This window comes from Olea europaea, unplaced genomic scaffold, assembly GCF_002742605.1.
Source record: "Olea europaea var. sylvestris unplaced genomic scaffold, O_europaea_v1 scaffold1379, whole genome shotgun sequence".
Taxonomy (NCBI): domain Eukaryota; kingdom Viridiplantae; phylum Streptophyta; class Magnoliopsida; order Lamiales; family Oleaceae; genus Olea; species Olea europaea.
Genome location: NW_019231302.1, coordinates 190,929 through 200,101, shown reverse-complemented (window position 1 = coordinate 200,101; position 9,173 = coordinate 190,929). Strand labels below are relative to the sequence as shown.

Below are 9,173 nucleotides of genomic sequence, written 5' to 3'. Positions count from 1 at the left end.
GTGTCACCTCATGAAGCAACACGACTTGATGTCATGGCCATTTTGGAGATGAAACTCGATCAGATAAAGTTGCAACGAGTTATGAAAAATATGTTCAAAGGGCTGATGCAAGTGAACAACTTTTCTTATCACTTGGAGGGTAGAATTCTTATTTTATGGGTCCATCTAAAGTGAAAATTGAGGTCTTAGAGACGACTTCACAGGCATGCACTGCTTTACTACTTGTAAGATAAATTCTACTTCCTTTCATGTTAGCTTAACCTATGCATTTCATACTATTGTTACCTGAAGACCGCTTTGGAACAATATTGTAGAACTCAATTTGCATTATTCATCCCTATGGCTATTACTCAGTGATTTTGATAATGTCCTAAGGGACAATGAGAGATGCATTGGCACTCAAGTTACACCTTATGAGGTTAAGGATTTCTTGGATTGTTGCATGGATATGAGTTTGAGTGATTTAAGATACATAGGATGCTTCTACACTTGGACTAATAATACAGTTTGGAGTAAACTTGACAAAGCTATGGTAAATAGTTGTTGGCTGCAAGCAGGTTTTTTTATCTAACAAATTTCCTACCATGAGGCTGCTTATTGGATCATTCTCCATGCATCACAACTCTTCTATAGCTCGATATTTTCAAGAGAAGACCGTTCAAGTTCTTTATCATATGGGCGGGGCATGGTATCTTCCATGACTTATTTCAATACAGCTGGAATCAGATGGTTTCTGAGACTAGGCAGTTTGTACTCTGCCAGAAAATGCAAAATCTCAAAGGGGTTTTAAAGCAACTTAATACTAAACACTTTGCATATATATCGACATGGGTGGATAAAGTGAATATGGAACTAAAAGAGGCCCAGACTGACTTGCTTGGTCAGCCTACTAATGTCCTAGTTCAAAGTAATGATGCCCGTTTAAGGAAAGAAGCAATGGCTTTATGTGAAGCTGAAATAATTTTTTACTACCAACAGGCCAAGTGTTCATACTTAAAGGGCAGTGATAGGTGTACAAAGTTCTTTCATGTTATGTTGAAAAAGAATGCGAAAAGGAATTTTGTTGTAGTGGTTAGCAAAGAAGATGGGACCATTACTACATCCTATGACCAAATGGCGGAGGCTTTTATTGACTAATATGGGAACATTCTGGGAACGACCAACAGTTACACGTAGGTAGATATGAGCATATTCAACAAATGACCATTAATCTTCTTGGACCAAGCAAATACTCTTGCCAAGGAGATAACAATACATGAGACTAAGGATGATTTATTCAGCATTGTGAAGGAAAAGTCCTCATGGTGGGATGGTTACTCCTCTTGTTTCTTCAAGGAGGCAAGGGATACCATGGGAGATGATTTCTATGGCGCAACTAAGTAATTCTTCATATCTAGCTCACTACTTAAACAGATTAATCATACAGTCATCACCTTGGTGTCGAAAGCTTACCACATACCTACATTTGGTAACTATAGGCCGATTGCTTATTGTAATATGAAGTTCAAGATGATCGCAAAGGTTTTATCAACCAAATTGTCACTTATCTTAGTACTATTATGGACCAAGTGCAGGCAGCTTTTGTGAAGGGGAGGAGCATGATCGACCTAGATGCCTCCTCAAAATAAACCTGAAAAGTCCTATGACTTGATCAATTAGGAGTTCTATCAAACTATCCTAAAGAGGCTAGGATTCTGTCAAAAGCTGGGTGATGGAATGTATTATATCTCCAACATATTCACTTTCGATCGATGGAGACTTGTATGGGTTCGTTGAAAGGATGAAGTGCCTTAGGTAAGGAGATCCCCTGTCTCCTTTCCTTTTTGTGATTTTCTTGGAATATTTTTCTAGAAGTTTGAAGGTTGCAACACAAAATATCGAGTTCAACTATCATCCTAAGTGTGGACAGCACAGGATTACACATTTGGCCTTTTGTGAACTGTTGGTGCAAATTTTTGTCAAATGACCTCCCGGACGATGATGTAAACCTGATTATAATTATTAGTCGACTTTGAAAATATAACTGAGCAATGTATCAACACCAAAATTAGAACGACCCGGTCCAAGAAGTAATTGGACCATTCGAAGTAACCAATTAGGTTGTGTTGCTCATGGGCTGATTATCTACCTACTTGGATGGCGCCGATTATCTACCTACTTGGATGGCTAGTATTACTAGAGGCCCATACTACAAACCATTAACTCCTTATTGGGACCATGACCCTTTAACTAAACCTAATGGACTTACCTTATTGGGCAATAGTCTACCTATATATTCTTGTGATATACATGGCCTCTAAAAGACTTGTCTCCTTCTTGAGCATTCTTCATGTTTTCTCTCTGCGGGTTCTCTCTGCCTCTTTCCACCGTCCTTTTGTGGTGACTTTTGTGGTGCTCTCTAAGTGAGATAACATCTAGCAACCGTATATGGAAACTTAGTGGTATTCTTGGATCGTTTGATTGGTGGTGTTACATTAGGTTTTGGTAAATTGAGCCAATAAAGCCTTGGTAGTTGTTGATTGAAGACTCCACATCTAGTATCAGAGCCTAGGTGGTGAAATCTAGCAAAAATTTTGGCCAAAATTGAGAGAAAAGGCCTATTTATTCAAAGGGCCGAATCTGTAATTCTCAATTACTCCCAAACGCGACTTCCGTTGGACAAACGGAGGCGGACCCATAACCAGCAGGTTGAGGCACCCCCTTGTGAGGCAGCGACGGCGTGTGGAGCATTTTTTGGCAAGATTTTTTTTAGGTAAAATACTTATTTTAACATTTTGAACGTACTGGTGTGTTTTATTTAGTGTTTCAGGTTATACAGGAAAATTCGGACGATCCTCTGGACATCAATATGCGTTTGTGGTTGATTGAAATTGGTATGTTTGCTGAATCTTTAGGATGAATAGTGGTGGCCCTAAAGGAGCAAATTCAAATTTCTCCACTTTATGGACTCAGATAGGTCCGCTATTGAAATTGGCTTAACATGTTTAATTTTCAGCATTAGTGCGTTACCGTGTAGGGATGACAATACAGTTGTAGTTACCATGAAGGGGGTAACATTGCTTGTGCTAGAAACTAGGATTAATTGCTCTAACTGTTTGATTGAGTACCTTTTTTTTTTTGGTTAAATCAGCATTTTGTTCTTAGAGTTATAATTGCAATAAAACTTGTTATCTGTTAGACATATCTTTTTGTTGACTGTTATTTCCACTGCTTATTAATTCTGTTAGAATACTGAGACCTTACTCGTTCGAACACTCGACCAAGAGTCTTACGAAATCTTGCGAATTTATAATAGAGTATATTGTCTGTTACCTTAGGACTACTTTGTGTGGTTTGACATTGTTTTGTGCATTTTTTGTTGTTCTGTGAAAATGAAACTCAAAACTTTGATTTGGCGATTTTTAAGGAAAAAGATGATTTTTCAATCTGGCAACAAAAAATGAAGGGTATTTTTGGTCAAACAATAAGTTTCAAAAACTATTGAAGGCAATTTCCCAACTGATTTTTCAAAAGAACAAAAGGAAGAAGTCGATGAGCTTGCTTATACCTCAATCATTTTACACTTGTCTGACGTCATTTTGAGAAAGGTAGGTTAACTAAAAACTACCAAAGAACTTTGGAAACAATTGGAAGATTTGTATTTGCTCAAATCTACACCGAACAAACTTAACCTACTTGAACATTTTTCAGCTTTAAAATGGATTTATTAAAGGATCTCGATGACAATTTAGATATGTTTAACAAATTGGTGCAAGTTATTATTAAGACTGTGTCTGAAACTTATAAGGTCATAATCTTGCTCAATTCTATTCCTGACTCATATAAAGAAGTTAAAAACGTCATTATGTATGGTAGGGACACCTTGATGCCTGAAATTGTCATAGATTTTCTTAGAAGTAAAGTGATGGAAATTATGCCCGAAAAATATGATAAGAGAAGCGGTGAGTTACATATGATGCGGGGTAGAACTCAATTTAGGCAAAACAGTCATGATAGATACCAAAGTAGTGGCGAATCAAGTAGTAATAGATGGAAGAAGAATGACATGGATAGGTCTAGTTGGAAGTCTAGAACGAAGGCTAGAAAATGCTACAGCTGTGGGAACATAGGGCATTTTATAAAAGATTACCATAAGGAGAAGGGTGAGCTAAAGGTTAACGAGAGAGATGAGGTCAACGTGTTATCCTTTGCTTTCGATATAGATGATGATGAGGTCTATATGATTACAAGTCTTGTTGCATATACTATTGAATTGAATCTAACTGCCAATTCTCACATGCATGAGTGGATACTAGATTTTGGTGCATCTTTTCATGTAACATCTGAAAAGAGTTGGTTTGAAAACGTGCATGAATGTAATACTGTGTGTGTTGTGCTGTGTGATAATGACATTTAAATCACTATAAGAAAAGTGATTAGAGGTTTGAACTCCTTTATCTCTTTGCCAAGGTTAATCACAAACATACATGGCATAATAAGCTTGCATACATAGGCATTAAGGGACTTTAGCTTCTTAATGAAAAATGTACATTTGGTAATGTCTGTGTGTCTGATTTGTCATCCTGTGATCACTGTGTGCTCAGTATGCATCATAAAACATCTTTCTCCACTAGTGTTCATAAAACTAAATGCATTACTTGAATATTTACACTCTGATCTGTGGGGTCCTATTAGCAATCCCACATCGGATGGTAATAGGTATTTCCTGTCTATTATAAATGACTATACTAGGAAAGTGTGGGTCTATCTTCTGAAAGATAAATTTGACACTTTCCACAACTTTAATAACTGGAAGAGACAAGTGGAAACTAAACTGACAAAAGGATCAAATTTCTTAGGATAGATAATGGCCTAGAATTTTGTAACACTGAATTTGATAGTATTGTAAAGAAAATGGAATAACAAGGCATAAGACGGTCCCTTACACTCCCCCAACAAAACAAGGTAGTGGAAAGGATGAATAAAACTATACTTGATAAAGTGCGTTGCATGATGTTAAGTTATGATGTCCCAAAGTCATTTTAAGGTGAAGTTATTATGACTGCTTGTTATTTGATTAATTTGACTCCATCTGTTGTTTTAAATGGTGATACTCCTAATGAGAGGTGGTATGGAAAATCGAGTAATTACTCTATACTTAGAACCTTTGGCTGTGCTATTTTTTTCCATCAAAGTGAGGGTAAGTTTGAACCTAGAGCTAAAAAATGTGTCTTTCTAGGATACTCCGAGGGTATTAAGAGTTACAAGTTATGGGATAAAAGCCAAAAGGAGATTAAGACCATCGTAAGTAGGGATGTCACATTTAACGATGGTGAGATGCCTTATCTTAAAGGTGAACCCGAAGCTGTGAGTGAAACTGAACCAGGTAAAAAGACAGGTCGATTTAAGGTGGAGTTAGGAAATCTTAGCATATATGTCCCTACCACTCCAAATAAGGTGGAGAATAGAGATGAAATAGTGATAGAAGAGCACCCTGAGGAAGAAAATCATTTAGCAAACTACAACTTAGTTAAGGATAGAGAGAAGAGACAAATGAGAGAGCCTAGGATATTCGGATATGAATTGAAGTTAGTTTTCAGCCATGCTAGTTATGAAGAACTAGTTGATAGGAACCAAAAACCTTTTGAGGAGGCAATGAAGAGTGAACAATCCAAATGGTAGCTTAAGACAATGAAAGAGGAGATGAGTTCTCTAGAGAAGAATCATAAATGGGAGCTAGTACCTAGACTTAAGAATAAATCGACCGTCGATTGTAAATGGGTCTTTGAGGTTAAAGAAGGTACCAATAGCTCGAAGCCCTTAAGATTTAAGGCTGAGTTAGTGGCTAAAGGCTATACACAAAAAGAGGGTATTGATTATAATGAGATATTCTCACTAGCTGTTAAGTACACTATTATTAGGGTCATGATTGCATTGGTTGCACATTTTGATTGTGAACTTGAACAGCTTGATGTAAAAATTGCTTTTTTACATGGTAAGTTTGACAAACAAATTTTTATGAATCAACCAAAAGGTTTTAAGGATAAGCTAAAGCCTGATCATGTGTGTTTTCTCAAAAGATCCCTGTATGGCTTGAAATAGTCATATAGACAATGATACAAGAGATTTGACTCTTTTGTACTCACTATAGAGTTCCAATGAAGTAAGTTCGACTATTGTTTGTATTTTCAATACAATAAGACTGATAATAATTATTTATTTTTGTTGCTCATGTAGACGATATGTTTTTAATTGGCTTATTATCTAAGTAGATAAACAACATAAAGGTAAAGTTAAGTGGTGAATTTGATATAAAACACCTAGGTAAGACTAAGAGAATTCTAGGCATGAAAATTGAAAGAGATTGATCAAATTTTGATTTGTTTTTGCATCAGTCTCCGTATATTTCTAAAGTGTTTAAGAAATTTGCACTACACCAAAAAATCATCATTCGCGACACATAAAAGGCAACATTTGGTAGTTAAGTGTTGATAAAGGGGTCTACAGCAACATTTTAATAAGCGAATGTTGCCATTAATTAACAAAATTGAGCTTTGGTAACATTTTGTAAATAGATGTTGCTAATGTCACATTTCGTAACATTTATTAAATGTTGCGAAATTTTTTAGTTTTTGCAATATTTGTTAAACGTTGCAAAATCTTAATTTTATAGCAATGTTTAATGAATGTTGCTGAAACTCACTTTTTACAACGTTCGCTGGCCGTTGCAAAAAGTTCACCTTTTGCAATGTTTATTGAACATTGCGAAAAATGAAACTTTTCGCAATGTTCAATAAACGTTGCGAAAACATTACTTTTTGCAACAGCCAATGAAAGTTGTAAAAAGTAAAATCTTTTAAACTTTTTGCAACGTTCAATAAATGTTGCGAAAACATTAAAATCGCCCGACCTGACCAGATTCGACCTGTTTAGTTTAAAGAAAAAACTCTGAAGTTCAATCAAAAGCCACTCACTCACGTGACTCAACATCCCTAACCTATCTTCCATGTCTCTCTCACGCCCACAGTCCCACGGCGCGGCCTCTCTAATTTTCTCACCAAATCATCGATATTGCCCAACGTCGATAGCCGATTTTCCATGGTCAAGGGTCGTTGGTAAATCCTCTCTTAATTTCATGCTTTTTCCATTGATTTTCATTTGGTTGATTGGTTCTTTCCAATTGTACTTTGAGTATTCTTTATTTTGTCTGTGCGGTTTCAATTGGATCATCTCTAAGTCTTGTATCTGCATAGGTTATATGGAGACCGAAGACCCAGAAGAATTTTTAGAAAGAGAAAGAAATAATTTCGGAGGAAGAGAGGAATTTAGAGAAAGAATGATTTAGATTTGAATTGTGGTGACCGAAGACCCAGAAAAACAGGCGCCCAATAGTCGTCTCCAAGTTTTTTTTTCATCGTTTTGGGCAAGTCTTGGAGGGGTTTTTGGTAGTCCGAATAACGATCAAGAAGAAAAAGAAGAAGATTTAGAAATGGCTTCAAAAGCTGTTGTTAAAGAACAACCCAGAGGCGACAATAGTAAGTGAAAATAATCCAATTTTGTAACATCGATCATAGATTCATTCTTTGCTATTTCCTTTTTAATGGATAATGGAGGGTCTCTTATGGTGATTTGGACTGAGTTTTGAAGGGATTATTTATCAATTTTGGGATGCACTATTTTTTCTTTCTTTACGTTGATTAATTACTGCTGCAGACCAATCAGACCAAAAGATTATTATCAATTAAGTTAGGTTATTTAAGTGTAATATGATAAGGACAACATTGCAAGATTAACTGACCCTTCTTAGTTGATACTGGATGAGCGGTGTCATTCTGTTATGTGGTGGGAGTTTGAATAAAGTGTTTCATTTTTAGAGTTGCAGCAGGCATATTGGGATGGCTGATTAATGGCCAATAATTTTTAGTGTTTCATCAATCTGCTCAAGTTGTAATGAGTATTCTATTGTAACTTTTTTCTGGGAACATTATCTCCATCCTCTTTTTGATGGAAGAATGCATCTCTTTAGAAGTTCATGCTGTAAATGTAAGTTATTGTTGAATAATACTTCGCTCATCTCTCTTCTCACTTCATGTCTGTTAAATAGGTTGAGTAATACACTTAAATCTGGAGGCGGCTAAATTATTGGACATGGGATGGATGATTGTTGTGATGTGGTCGAGACTGAAAATCTGACTGTTATCGGTATGTTTTGTGTTAGAGATTCCATTTATTGGCTTTCTTCTTGTTACACTTTTTTAACCAGATTTTGTAGATATAGAATTTAAATTTCAGTAACATGATATATATAAATTTACTCAACATTCTGTAACTTCGCTTTTTCCACAGTGGTTTTTCCACATTTTTTGTTTTACATGGTGTTAACTAGAAGGAGAGTTGAAACAGGGTGAAGTAGGGGAAGTGTGGTAAGAGTTGAGAAGGGGAGGAAATGGCTGAGATTGCTACTATCTGAAGTAGGGAGGTCAAAGTCACTAGACGGAGTTTCTACTGGGCAGCAGCGATAGTGCCAACCTGGGGAAGCATTGGCGGAATGGAGGTCTTCTTGGCATTAGTCAAGTGTTATCTCAGCATGATATTAGTCACGTGTTATCTCTGTATTTTTGTCTTACACTTACGCCTTGAGGCATTCATCACATGAGAAATCAAGATGCTGGATTGAGGAGGAAAATCTGCAGACAGATACAGGGATTGATACATAAAAACTGTCAACAAGCCTGAAGTGATTGACATTATATTGCCCTTATTTATTGAAAGTCTAGAAGAGGGTGATGCTTTAACTCTTGTTATTTATTGACCTTTTTACTTGTGTAAGAAAGAAAAACATGCCTATATTTTTCTTTGCTTTTAGAATTTTAGATCTGGATTTTGTACGGATATTGTTACATTTTTTAGTTCAATTAATAATTACTATTGGAGTTATTTGAGATAGTTATCTTCTATTATGTTTTGTGGTTGATATATGTGAATCACTCTACAAACCAAAAGGAGAAAGAAAAAACCTATAGAAATGATTGTTCAACGTTGCAAAAGAGAGGTTTTTGCAACGTTGAACAATCGTTGCAAAAACTCTTCCCTCAATGACAACATCGACCTTCACAACACACATCAAAACACTGCAAAAGGTCTTTAGCCACATTTTTTGACATTTGCAAAAACCTTTTTTTTTTTTTTTTTTT

At 36.0% G+C, this 9,173-nt stretch overlaps 1 long non-coding RNA gene across 1 annotated transcript; it reads left to right on the top strand.

The window, feature by feature from the left end:
- Positions 1-6,921: 6,921 nt before the first annotated feature.
- LOC111375451 lies at positions 6,922-8,921 on the top strand. Its single transcript, XR_002699308.1, has 3 exons — positions 6,922-7,094; positions 7,233-7,514; positions 8,084-8,921. It is a non-coding gene; the product is annotated as an uncharacterized LOC111375451 (long non-coding RNA).
- Positions 8,922-9,173: the final 252 nt, after the last annotated feature.